At 37.5% G+C, this 11,972-nt stretch overlaps 1 long non-coding RNA gene across 2 annotated transcripts in view; it reads right to left on the bottom strand.

Annotated features, from left to right (window-relative positions):
• Window positions 1–770: 770 nt before the first annotated feature.
• Window positions 771–11,972, bottom strand: part of LOC143248494 (uncharacterized) — a 52,942-nt gene continuing 41,740 nt past the window's right edge. For both annotated transcript variants that reach the window (XR_013027010.1, XR_013027011.1), the window contains one exon: window positions 771–1,190. This is a non-coding gene — a long non-coding RNA (uncharacterized LOC143248494). The remainder of the gene's footprint in view (window positions 1,191–11,972) is intronic.

Raw genomic sequence — 11,972 nt, 5'->3', positions numbered from 1 at the left:
CTCCGATCGCACAAAAGTTGATACGTACTGCATTCAGAAACATTAACTCTACGCTCGGGTACTTCAGGTATGCAATGGTTCAACAGAAGCTACGACTGGAGTCAGTGAGCTCACATTCTGTTTAGCTCTGTTCCAGACAGAGTTCCCTTCTGTAGTGTAAAAATACCAAGGATACGTGAATGACCTTTGACTTTATGGATTCTCATCTGTTAAAAGATATTGAACTATTATTAACCTGGCTGGGATGTGGCCTATTGCAGGTTCTATAATTGAAAGGCCTTTGAAATCCAAGTTAATCCATATTTAATATTTTGTTTATAAAAAGAAAATATTCCCGTCCTGGAAATTGAAATCCCAATATGAAAACATCCTTATTGTTGTCGCACACTCTTGTCAAAACATTTCACACTTGGATAGCATCACACTAATTATGTAACGCCCAACAATGTCAAAATGTAGTTTTGATGCATTCCACTCCATTGAACAATTCTCATTTGTATATTCCAAGTATTCTTGATATCAAACTCTCTGTATAAACACAGAAATAATTCTTGTAATTTTAATAATTCATAATAGCAATTTAATTAATGAGATTTGTTTATTTTAGATTCGGATGTAATTATGTTAATAATGCTTAACAAATAATCATGTTGCCCTTAAAAACTAATGTGCAATAGATCTACAATATATATAGATATACCATTGTTGCTAATAATGTAGAATAAACCTGTTGCGTATAGTTGTCTGAAGAACATGGATGACTATTGACACTGACATTCAAGGATTCTCATCTTATTATCTTGGCTGGGATACAACTTATTGCACTTTATACTCAGCTTGTGGTTGTAATATTAAGTAAGTAACTTTTGAAATTGTAGATGCATAAAATACGATTTTTATTTCTAGTTGAATATTTCTAATCTTCTAATAATGTCGAACAGATGTTTTTGTAATACTGCCTGTTGTACGACGATGACGTTTGCCACTGACCTTTGACTTCATCTGTTACAAGTCATTGTACTATTATTTTCTAGGCTAGGATGCAACGTATTACCCTAGCCAAGTTATATATTTAATTTTGCCAACAATAATGAGGAATATTCCTATAAACCGAAACAATACCCTTTGTCTTAAGTCATCATGAATAATGTCTGTTGTTATAGCATCCAAGTCCATACGAGGTAGTCCATCTATCAAACAAAATACAAACACTGATGTAAAACACGCTATCAACTAAAGAAAATAAGTGAAAGGGTAGTTAGGAGTTGAAAGCTTGAACCCTCAACTCCAACCGCTTATCGCTGTCTGCAGCCAGTTGTGGGAAGGCAGTAACCCTTAATATTTTAACGTAGAATTAGACAAACCAGAAAAACAAGCGACAAAGTAACATTCACTACTTCCACCCTTTTAATCAATGTCATAAACAATAATAAACTTAATAATAAACCATCATGGATTTGTATATAACTTGTTATTTAATAATTAGCGATGTTAAATAAAGTGAAATACACTTACCGTTCAAACACATACTGGCTGGACTTACGTCAGCCTATCAACCAGAAATTTGTGATTCCGCTCCCGTATACTGAACTATTCTAAACGCGACAATTAGCTGCTTAAACCAAGTAACTAGCGCCCTCTAAATTTTCCATATGTAGTTTCTGTGAACGAGTGCTCAACCTTAAAATTTTTCATATTCATTCTAAATTAGTTAAAAGAAATTAACACACCAGTTCTGATACCCATTATTTTAAAGTTTATTTATAAATAAATTAATGTTATCCATACACGAACTAATGTTATTACAAACTTCAGACGAAATGGCCTATGTTAAAAATATTAAGGGTTACTGCCTTCCCACAGCTAGCCGCAGTAGAAGTTGAGACGTGTTCAGGCATTCAGCTCCTAAATCTAAACTGGTTATTCTTAGTTGTTGACGAGTTTTACTTCGGAATATCACCAACGTATTTGGGTGCTATGATCTCACAAATTGTCCATTACGACTAAAAGATAACAAAAAATTAACGGAGCTATAATACTTAGTTTAGTTTTTATTTTGTTTTCTCGCTTCTATACACTAACTGTTGTAGCAGGGAGAGGCATCCAATATAATAAAATATTTAAACTCTCACTTGGAGAGAATGATATACAAGAAGACGATAATCTGAAAGTAAAAGTTTTATGTGCAATTCAAGAAATGGTGATTCCAACTAGAAAATTCCCTCACTTTTAAATCAAACATCCTAAAATGAATAATTCTACATCCTCTAACTTAACTCATTCTCGACGTTTAAAAACAGTCATTGACCTTATACAAGTTCTAATACACGTGTGTATTTCATTATACCGTTTATTCTAGTCCAAGATGGGAAGTTCTAATACACGTGTGTATTTCATTATACTGTTTATTCTAGTCCAAGATGGGAAGTTCTAATACACGTGTGTATTTCATTATACCGTTTATTCTAGTCCAAGATGGGAAGTTCTAATACACGTGTGTATTTCATTATACCGTTTATTCTAGTCCAAGATGGGAAGTTCTAATACACGTATGTATTTCATTATACCGTTTATTCTAGTCCAAGATGGGAAGTTCTAATACACGTGTGTATTTCATTATACCGTTTATTCTAGTCCAAGATGGGAAGTTCTAATATACGTGTGTATTTCATTATACCGTTTATTCTAGTCCAAGATGGGAAGTTCTAATACACGTGTGTATTTCATTATACCGTTTATTCTAGTCCAAGATGGGAAGTTCTAATACACGTGTGTATTTCATTATACCGTTTATTCTAGTCCAAGATGGGAAGTTCTAATACACGTGTGTATTTCATTATACCGTTTATTCTAGTCCAAGATGAGAAGTTCTAATACACGTGTGTATTTCATTATACCGTTTATTCTAGTCCAAGATGGGAAGTTCTAATACACGTGTGTATTTCATTATACCGTTTATTCTAGTCCAAGATGGGAAGTTCTAATACACGTGTGTATTTCATTATACCGTTTATTCTAGTCCAAGATGGGAAGTTCTAATACACGTGTGTATTTCATTATACCGTTTATTCTAGTCCAAGATGAGAAGTTCTAATACACGTGTGTATTTCATTATACCGTTTATTTTGTAATCAACGCCCTTCTGAAATTATACACGTGTGAAGAAAGATTGAGAATAATTGATAGAAGAGCTCCAGCTGCTAAAGTCTGTTCGGTATTATGTTTAAACTGTGTCACTCACTGTATTATTGCCAATGTTTAAACTGTGTCACTCACTGTATTATTGCCAATGTTTAAACTGTGTAACTCACTGTATTATTGCCAATGTTTAAACTGTGTAACTCACTGTATTATTGCTAATGTTTAAATTGTGTCACTTACTCTACATTGTTCTGATGTCATTTGGTCCTCGCTAAAGTATTCTGACGAAATCTGATTGTAAAGACAATGAATAAAACAATGTCTGAATAAAATATCTTGACGCCATCGACTTGTAATAATAATGTTTAAATTATACTTTGCTAGACTGCTCAAGAAATTGTTCAGATCATTCGTAGAAAGTTTGCGCAGAAGTACATAATACCTTTATACGCACAATCGCCTCTGATTTTGTGATTATATATTTAAGTTGAGAGCAATCTGTGAACAGAACTCACCGCCAAATCTGGAGATATTCTTGTGCGACCAAGTAGCGAAATTTGACAGTTACTCTTATAGCACACTCAATGAGTTATAGCACTGACAATGATTTTTTTTACAGAAACGACATGCGAACCACGAACCCTTGACTCACATGCCAGATTTAGTTTACTAAAGTAACAAAAAGGGAAAGATAAACAGATGATTGTACACACAGTAAATAAAAAACTGTGTATTATCCATAAAAAACACTTGTTTCTACAGTTTAAAAATAGTAAATTATTACTTAAACGAAACATAAAGCGAGTATCAGGTTTTCGTAAAGAGAACTCTGTAGGGAACATCATCTTCAGAACTTCATGAAATTTGAGATTTTTAACGACATAGAAGGAGGGGTATAACAGCGAAAGAAAATTCCCTCTAGTGAGAATCAAATGATGCCATGAAAGTTATCTCAACGACACGCACGTGCTAAATTATCATCAAAAAGAGAGAGATCAACTGATAGAAGTAATGAAATTCCTATAGTATAAAAGTGGTAAAATCTGTACTTGGTGTGCGGAAAATCTCGGGTTGACTCTCAAAACACATTAGAAATACGCGAGAAATCTCGGGTTTACCATTAAAACACATTAGAAATACGTGAAAAATCTCGGGTTGACTCTCAAGAACACATTAGAAATACGTGAAAAATCTCGGGTTTACTATCAAAACACATTAGAAATATGTGAAGAATCTCGGATTTACTATCAGAACACATTAGAAATACGTGAAGAATCTCGGGTTTACTATCAGAACACATTAGAAATACGTGAAGAATCTCGGGTTTTCTATCAGAACACATTAGAAATACGTGAAAAGTCTCGGGTTTACTATCAGAACACATTAGAAATACGTAAAAAATCTCGGGTTTACTATCAGAAGATATTAACGTGTGGAAAATCTTGACTTGTGTTTATTATTAAAAAAATATAACAATGTTTGGAAAATTGAAGTGGGTCGAGGTAGAAACCCGAAACTTTCCAAAAGCAATATTCAGCATCTTGTATTTCCTTTTAGCAACAGACGATAGTTGAACATAGAATTTGTCAAAGGTCTTGTCATAATAACAACCTAGATAATGAAAGACGTGTAAGATGGATCCAACTTCAAATTTTTGTGGAATCAACGACAAATTATCGATAGTGGTACCACGTCAAACGTGCACCATCTCATACACCTCAACCAACGATATCTTCACAAAACCATGACACCCTAGCTGCTGAAATGTGTAGGAACAGATGACATGAAACAATATGTAGATGCTCCAGAAGCACATGGAATGCTAAATCATGTACAACGTCCCTGTGTAAACATTCTTGAGGCCATAAACACTTGTGTAAATCCTCAAAAAGGTGACACAAAAGAGAAACAAGCCACTTGTCAGAGATCCAGGGAAATATTCCATAATCGTACGTTGATAAACTGTATAATAAGGTAATAAAACAAAGAAATGACACAAAAAAACTAGAGCATTGTACAGCTTACCAAGTTTTGTTTTCTATGTTCAACGATAAAAGTATTGTACGTGTAACAAACTTGTCATATAGTTGTCACTGCTTGTTTTGTATACATGTATTCTATAAAATGAGTAGATGTTGGTGTATTTAAACTATAATAAATTGTTTCAATGTCTCTACTTCAGCAGTAAAAGATTAAATGAATACACGTTTCAACAATATTAGTATCAATATATATTCATGCTATTAGGAAACCATATTAAATAAACCACCCACAAATGCGACAACTCGAAACTGTTATTGTTAAATGTATTCATTAGTATGTTGTGTAACTCCTGATCAAATAATATGATGCGCCTGTTACACTTCACACAACATATTTTAAGATTTTAACAAAGTGGCTTCAACAAGTTAAAATTCTCAACAATTAAAGTTACAATAAAGTTTCCACAAAGTTAAAAGTTCCAGTAAAGTTACTCTAACAACTAACGTTCCAATAAAATACTTCATAGAACCAATATAACCATTTGGTGTGTGTCTAACGCTTCACACTACTGATCTAACCATCTGGTGTGTGTGTGTGTGTGTGTGTCTAACGCTTCACACTACTGTTCTAACCATCTGGTGTGTGTGTGTCTAACGCTTCACACTACTGTTCTAACCATCTGGTGTGTGTCTAACGCTTCACACTACTGTTCTAACCATCTGGTGTGTGTGTGTCTAACGCTTCACACTACTGTTCTAACCATCTGTGTGTGTGTGTGTGTGTGTCTAACGCTTCACACTACTGTTCTAACCATCTGGTGTGTGTGTCTAACGCTTCACACTACTGTTCTAACCATCTGGTGTGTGTCTAACGCTTCACACTACTGTTCTAACCATCTGGTGTGTGTCTAACGCTTCACACTACTGTTCTAACCATCTGGTGTGTGTCTAACGCTTCACACTACTGTTCTAACCATCTGGTGTGTGTGTGTGTCTAACGCTTCACACTACTGTTCTAACCATCTGGTGTGTGTGTGTCTAACGCTTCACACTACTGTTCTAACCATCTGGTGTGTGTGTGTCTAACGCTTCACACTACTGTTCTAACCATCTGGTGTGTGTGTGTCTAACGCTTCACACTACTGTTCTAACCATCTGGTGTGTGTGTGTCTAACGCTTCACACTACTGATCTAACCATCTGGTGTGTGTGTCTAACGCTTCACACTACTGATCTAACCATCTGGTGTGTGTCTAACGCTTCACACTACTGTTCTAACCATCTGGTGTGTGTCTAACGCTTCACACTACTGTTCTAACCATCTGGTGTGTGTCTAACGCTTCACACTACTGTTCTAACCATCTGGTGTGTGTCTAACGCTTCACACTACTGTTCTAACCATCTGGTGTGTGTCTAACGCTTCACACTACTGTTCTAACCATCTGGTGTGTGTGTGTGTGTGTCTAACGCTTCACACTACTATTCTAACCATCTGGTGTGTGTCTAACGCTTCACACTACTGTTCTAACCATCTGTGTGTGTGTGTGTGTGTGTCTAACGCTTCACACTACTGATCTAACCATCTGTGTGTGTGTGTGTGTGTCTAACGCTTCACACTACTGTTCTAACCATCTGGTGTGTGTCTAACGCTTCACACTACTGTTCTAACCATCTAGTGTGTGTATGTGACTAACGCTTCACACTACTGTTCTAACCATCTGATGTGTGTGTGTGTGTGTGTCTAACGCTTCACACTACTGTTCTAACCATCTGGTGTGTGTGTGTCTAACGCTTCACACTACTGTTCTAACCATCTGGTGTGTGTGTGTGTGTGTCTAACGCTTCACACTACTGATCTAACCATCTGGTGTGTGTGTGTGTGTGTGTGTGTCTAACGCTTCACACTACTGATCTAACCATCTGGTGTGTGTGTGTGTGTGTGTGTGTCTAACGCTTCACACTACTGTTCTAACCATCTAGTGTGTGTATGTGACTAACGCTTCACACTACTGTTCTAACCATCTGATGTGTGTGTGTGTGTGTGTCTAACGCTTCACACTACTGTTCTAACCATCTAGTGTGTGTATGTGACTAACGCTTCACACTACTGTTCTAACCATCTGTGTGTGTGTGTGTGTGTCTAACGCTTCACACTACTGTTCTAACCATCTGGTGTGCGTGTGTGTCTAACGCTTCACACTACTGTTCTAACCAACTGGTGTGTGTGTGTGTCTAACGCTTCACACTACTGATCTAACCATCTGGTGTGTGTGTGTCTAACGCTTCACACTACTGTTCTAACCATCTGGTGTGTGTGTGTGTGTGTGTCTAACGCTTCACACTACTGTTCTAACCATCTGGTGTGTGTGTCTAACGCTTCACACTACTGTTCTAACCATCTGGTGTGTGTGTGTGTCTAACGCTTCACACTACTGTTCTAACCATCTAGTGTGTGTATGTGACTAACGCTTCACACTACTGTTCTAACCATCTGATGTGTGTGTGTGTCTAACGATTCACACTACTGTTCTAACCATCTGGTGTGTCTCTAACGCTTCACACTACTGTTCTAACCATCTGGTGTGCGTGTGTGTCTAACGCTTCACACTACTGTTCTAACCATCTGGTGTGTGTGTGTGTGTGTCTAACGCTTCACACTACTGTTCTAACCATCTGGTGTGTGTGTGTCTAACGCTTCACACTATTGTTCTAACCATCTGGTGTGTGTGTGTGTGTGTGTGTGTCTAACGCTTCACACTACTGTTCTAACCATCTGGTGTGTGTGTTTGTGTGTCTAACGCTTCACACTACTGTTCTAACCATCTGGTGTGTGTGTGTGTCTAACGCTTCACACTACTGTTCTAACCATCTGGTGTGTGTGTTTGTGTGTCTAACGCTTCACACTACTGTTCTAACCATTTGGTGTGTGTGTGTGTCTAACGCTTCACACTATTGTTCTAACCATCTGGTGTGTGTGTGTGTCTAACGCTTCACACTACTGATCTAACCATCTGGTGTGTGTGTGTATCTAACGCTTCACACAACAGTTCTAACCATCTGGTGTGTGTGTGTGTCTAACGCTTCACACTACTGATCTAACCATCTGGTGTGTGTGTGTGTGTGTCTAACGCTTCACACTACTGTTCTAACCATCTGGTGTGTCTCTAACGCTTCACACTACTGTTCTAACCATCTGGTGTGCGTGTGTGTCTAACGCTTCACACTACTGTTCTAACCATCTAGTGTGTGTGTGTGTGTGTGTCTAACGCTTCACACTACTGTTCTAACCATCTGGTGTGTGTGTTTGTGTGTCTAACGCTTCACACTACTGGTCTAACCATCTGGTGTGTGTGTGTGTGTGTGTGTCTAACGCTTCACACTACTGTTCTAACCATCTGGTGTGTGTTTGTGTCTAACGCTTCACACTACTGTTCTAACCATCTAGTGTGTGTATGTGACTAACGCTTCACACTACTGTTCTAACCATCTGGTGTGTGTCTAACGCTTCACACTACTGTTCTAACCATCTGGTGTGTGTTTGTGTCTAACGCTTCACACTACTGATCTAACCATCTGGTGTGTGTGTGTATCTAACGCTTCACACTACAGTTCTAACCATCTGGTGTGTGTGTGTGTCTAACGCTTCACACTACTGATCTAACCATCTGGTGTGTGTGTGTGTGTGTCTAACGCTTCACACTACTGTTCTAATTATCTGGTGTGTGTGTGTCTAACGCTTCACACTACTGTTCTAACCATCTGGTGTGTGTGTGTGTCTAACGCTTCACACTACTGTTCTAACCATCTGGTGTGTGTGTGTATCTAACGCTTCACACTACTGTTCTAACCATCTGGTGTGTGTGTGTCTAACGCTTCACACTACTGTTCTAACCATCTGGTGTGTGTGTGTGTGTCTAACGCTTCACACTACTGTTCTAACCATCTGGTGTGTGTGTGTGTGTGTGTCTAACGCTTCACACTACTGATCTAACCATCTGGTGCGTGTTTAACGCTTCACACTACTGATCTAACCATCTGGTGCGTGTCTAACGCTTCACACTACTGATCTAACCATCTGGTGCGTCTTTAACACTTCATATTACTTTGACCTGAATCTATGGTACTTTTACCTGGGTGATAATTGTCGCATAAAAATAGACGTTGGTTGAAAATAACAATTTACATTATTGCTGACCACGTCAAAGTGTGTAATGTGTAAACAAACGTTTTCATGTGTCATTAAAAGAGAACTCGATATACCAAATGTGTTTCATGTGACCGACATTCGTGATTGTGATGCATTTTAGAATGTCCCATAACTATCATCATTTGTGAATCTTGTTTAAAACCTTAAGTGTGACAATGTCATGACATCCTCCATAATTGGTATACTGTCCATCCCTTATTCCATTTTGAAACAGTGTCGAAATAGTTAGCGTTAGATAGTAAAGCTACTTTTTACGAAGGTCACTCGGGTCGTATTGATTACTTGCATTTTGAAACATTTCTAGCGATAGTTTTACTTATGTCACAGTTTTCCATCGCAGGATATTATTATCTATACTGATGTGGATTTGACACAAAGAATAGTGCCACCTGGCGTCCATGTGGTTAAACTTCTTGAGATTGCTTGAAAATACGAAATTTCCATCAACTTAAGGATCTCACTTTACAATACAACCCGCTAAGTGTTACTAAATAAGTACTTATGTGCATACTTTCAGACATAAGAAAACAGCTTATACCGAATACAATACGTGGGACAAAAGTATAGCAAAGGAAAGATAAAAGGCAGCTTCATTTCAGTGGTTTAGTGAAGGGTTTAATTAGAACCCGAGCTTCTTTTCAGGACATGAATGTGTCTACTCATTTCTTGTCTGGTTTATTTGAAATGAAGTATTCTACGCTTTATTCAAGCGAGCACTTTTGGAGTGTTTTTTCCTAATTTGTTCAAAATTTTCGGGAGTTACAAACCAAAGAATGTCTTTTCGTAGAGCAAAGTAAGAAATATAATTACAACTACGCCTCACTGTTCATTATACCAAATTCACGCACATGTGAAATTAAATAAGTGTCTAATAAAACTTTCAAACACCATTTACCCTCTCAAAGGGTGTCAGGAACCGTCTAGTGGTAAGCGTGCCGAACTGTGGATTCCATGGTCTGTGCTAAGTTAGTTTAAAAAATCGCGATTCGCACTTTGGGCCACTGGGTACGTTATAAAAGTTTCAATAAAATCTTAAAATTTGTTCTGACAAAAGTAGTAGATTTGGCAGTGGCTGTCGATTGTTTATTATCTTCCCACTAGTCATTCACTTCAGAATTAGGGGCGTGTAGTCTCGCGGTGCTTTATGAGAGTTCCATTAGAACAAAATACTGAATTGTGTGGCGCTGTTTCTCATTTAAGGGCTGTGGCAACCCCACGCTCACATGCCCATAAATGAAAAGATACCTAAAACCTTGAATCAGCATTTAATTAGTAGAATAACAATACCGCTATTCGAAATAGTACTTTTATCACATAACACTATTGTAAAAATTACGTGATAAACAATTTACTTCCTGTAATATTAATAACGTATGGCTAAGCTATTCTAATAGAGACGTCAGGTGGTAACTTAACGTGTTTAACATTTTCAATATAAAATATCTAAATGGTCTAATCATAGCTTTCCTTAGCTTAAAATGATCGAGAGTACAGATGAAAACCAGTCATCAGTATCCACCATCTTCTTACCGGTACAACTGGACTGAATTTCACTCTTATAATGAGTTGACAGCTGAAATGAAAAATGACTTTAGCAGTATTTTGCGGGCTTGAACCTTGAATCTTCAAATCAGTAATCCATGTTTACTAGTATTCACATTTAGAGTGTTTCATACATCACTTCACGTTTCTACTTTGCTGTGAGCTACATTTGTTGACCACAGTTTAAGAACTGAGTTTCGGATGTTTGTACTAAATAACGGGCTTTGTTTTTAGTTTCGCGCAAAGTTACACAAGAGCTATATGCTCTAGCCGTTCATAATGTAGCAGTGACAGACAAGATGGAAGGCAGTTAGTCATCACCACCCACCGCCAACTGTTGGCTTCTCTTTTGCCAACGAATGGTGGGATGGACCGTTACATTACAACGTCTCAACGGCTTAAAGAGTAAGGATGTTTGGTGGGACAGGGATTCGAACTTGCGACCCTCAGATTATGAGTCGAGTACCCTAACCACCTGGCAATGCCGGACTTCTGTGTTGTATCTATATAGAATATCAAGCCTCGACTTTAGGGTCATAAGTCTGCAGACTTACTGCTGAGCCAATGAAGGGCTAAATAATTAATTATATTAATACTTACGTTCGGCCATCATCGTAACTTGTGTAATTTAATGAAATAAAACATTTTAATAACTGGTATTTTAGTAGATCAAAGCTACACAATGAGCAACATGTACTCTAATCTTCACAAGGAATCGAGCCTTGAATGTTCACGTTTTAAGTCCGTAAACTTACTGTTGCCTACGAGAGGACTAAGAAAGAAAGATTATTTGTAGTTAATACTTGAAACGTAAGAAAGTAAAGTGACTGAACTAAGTGGTCGAATAATGCCTTCTTTATAATATAAGCTACAAATAAATGTGACAAAAGTTCAAGTTAATCTAACACAAGTACCCGTCCCCAGCGACATTAGTTTAAATTATTCGAGCAGAACTACGCGTTCCCAGTGACATAAGTTTAAGTTAATCTAACACAAGTACCCTTCCCCACTGACAGAAGTAGCCGTCTCCAGTGGCATTAGTTTAAATTAATCTAACACAAGTACCCGTCGCCAATGACATACGTTTAAGTTAATCTAACA

The sequence above is a fragment of the Tachypleus tridentatus genome, chromosome 4, assembly GCF_004210375.1.
Source record: "Tachypleus tridentatus isolate NWPU-2018 chromosome 4, ASM421037v1, whole genome shotgun sequence".
NCBI lineage: Eukaryota > Metazoa > Arthropoda > Merostomata > Xiphosura > Limulidae > Tachypleus > Tachypleus tridentatus.
Note: the sequence above shows the minus strand (reverse complement) of the source record. Positions and strands in the feature narration are given on the sequence as shown.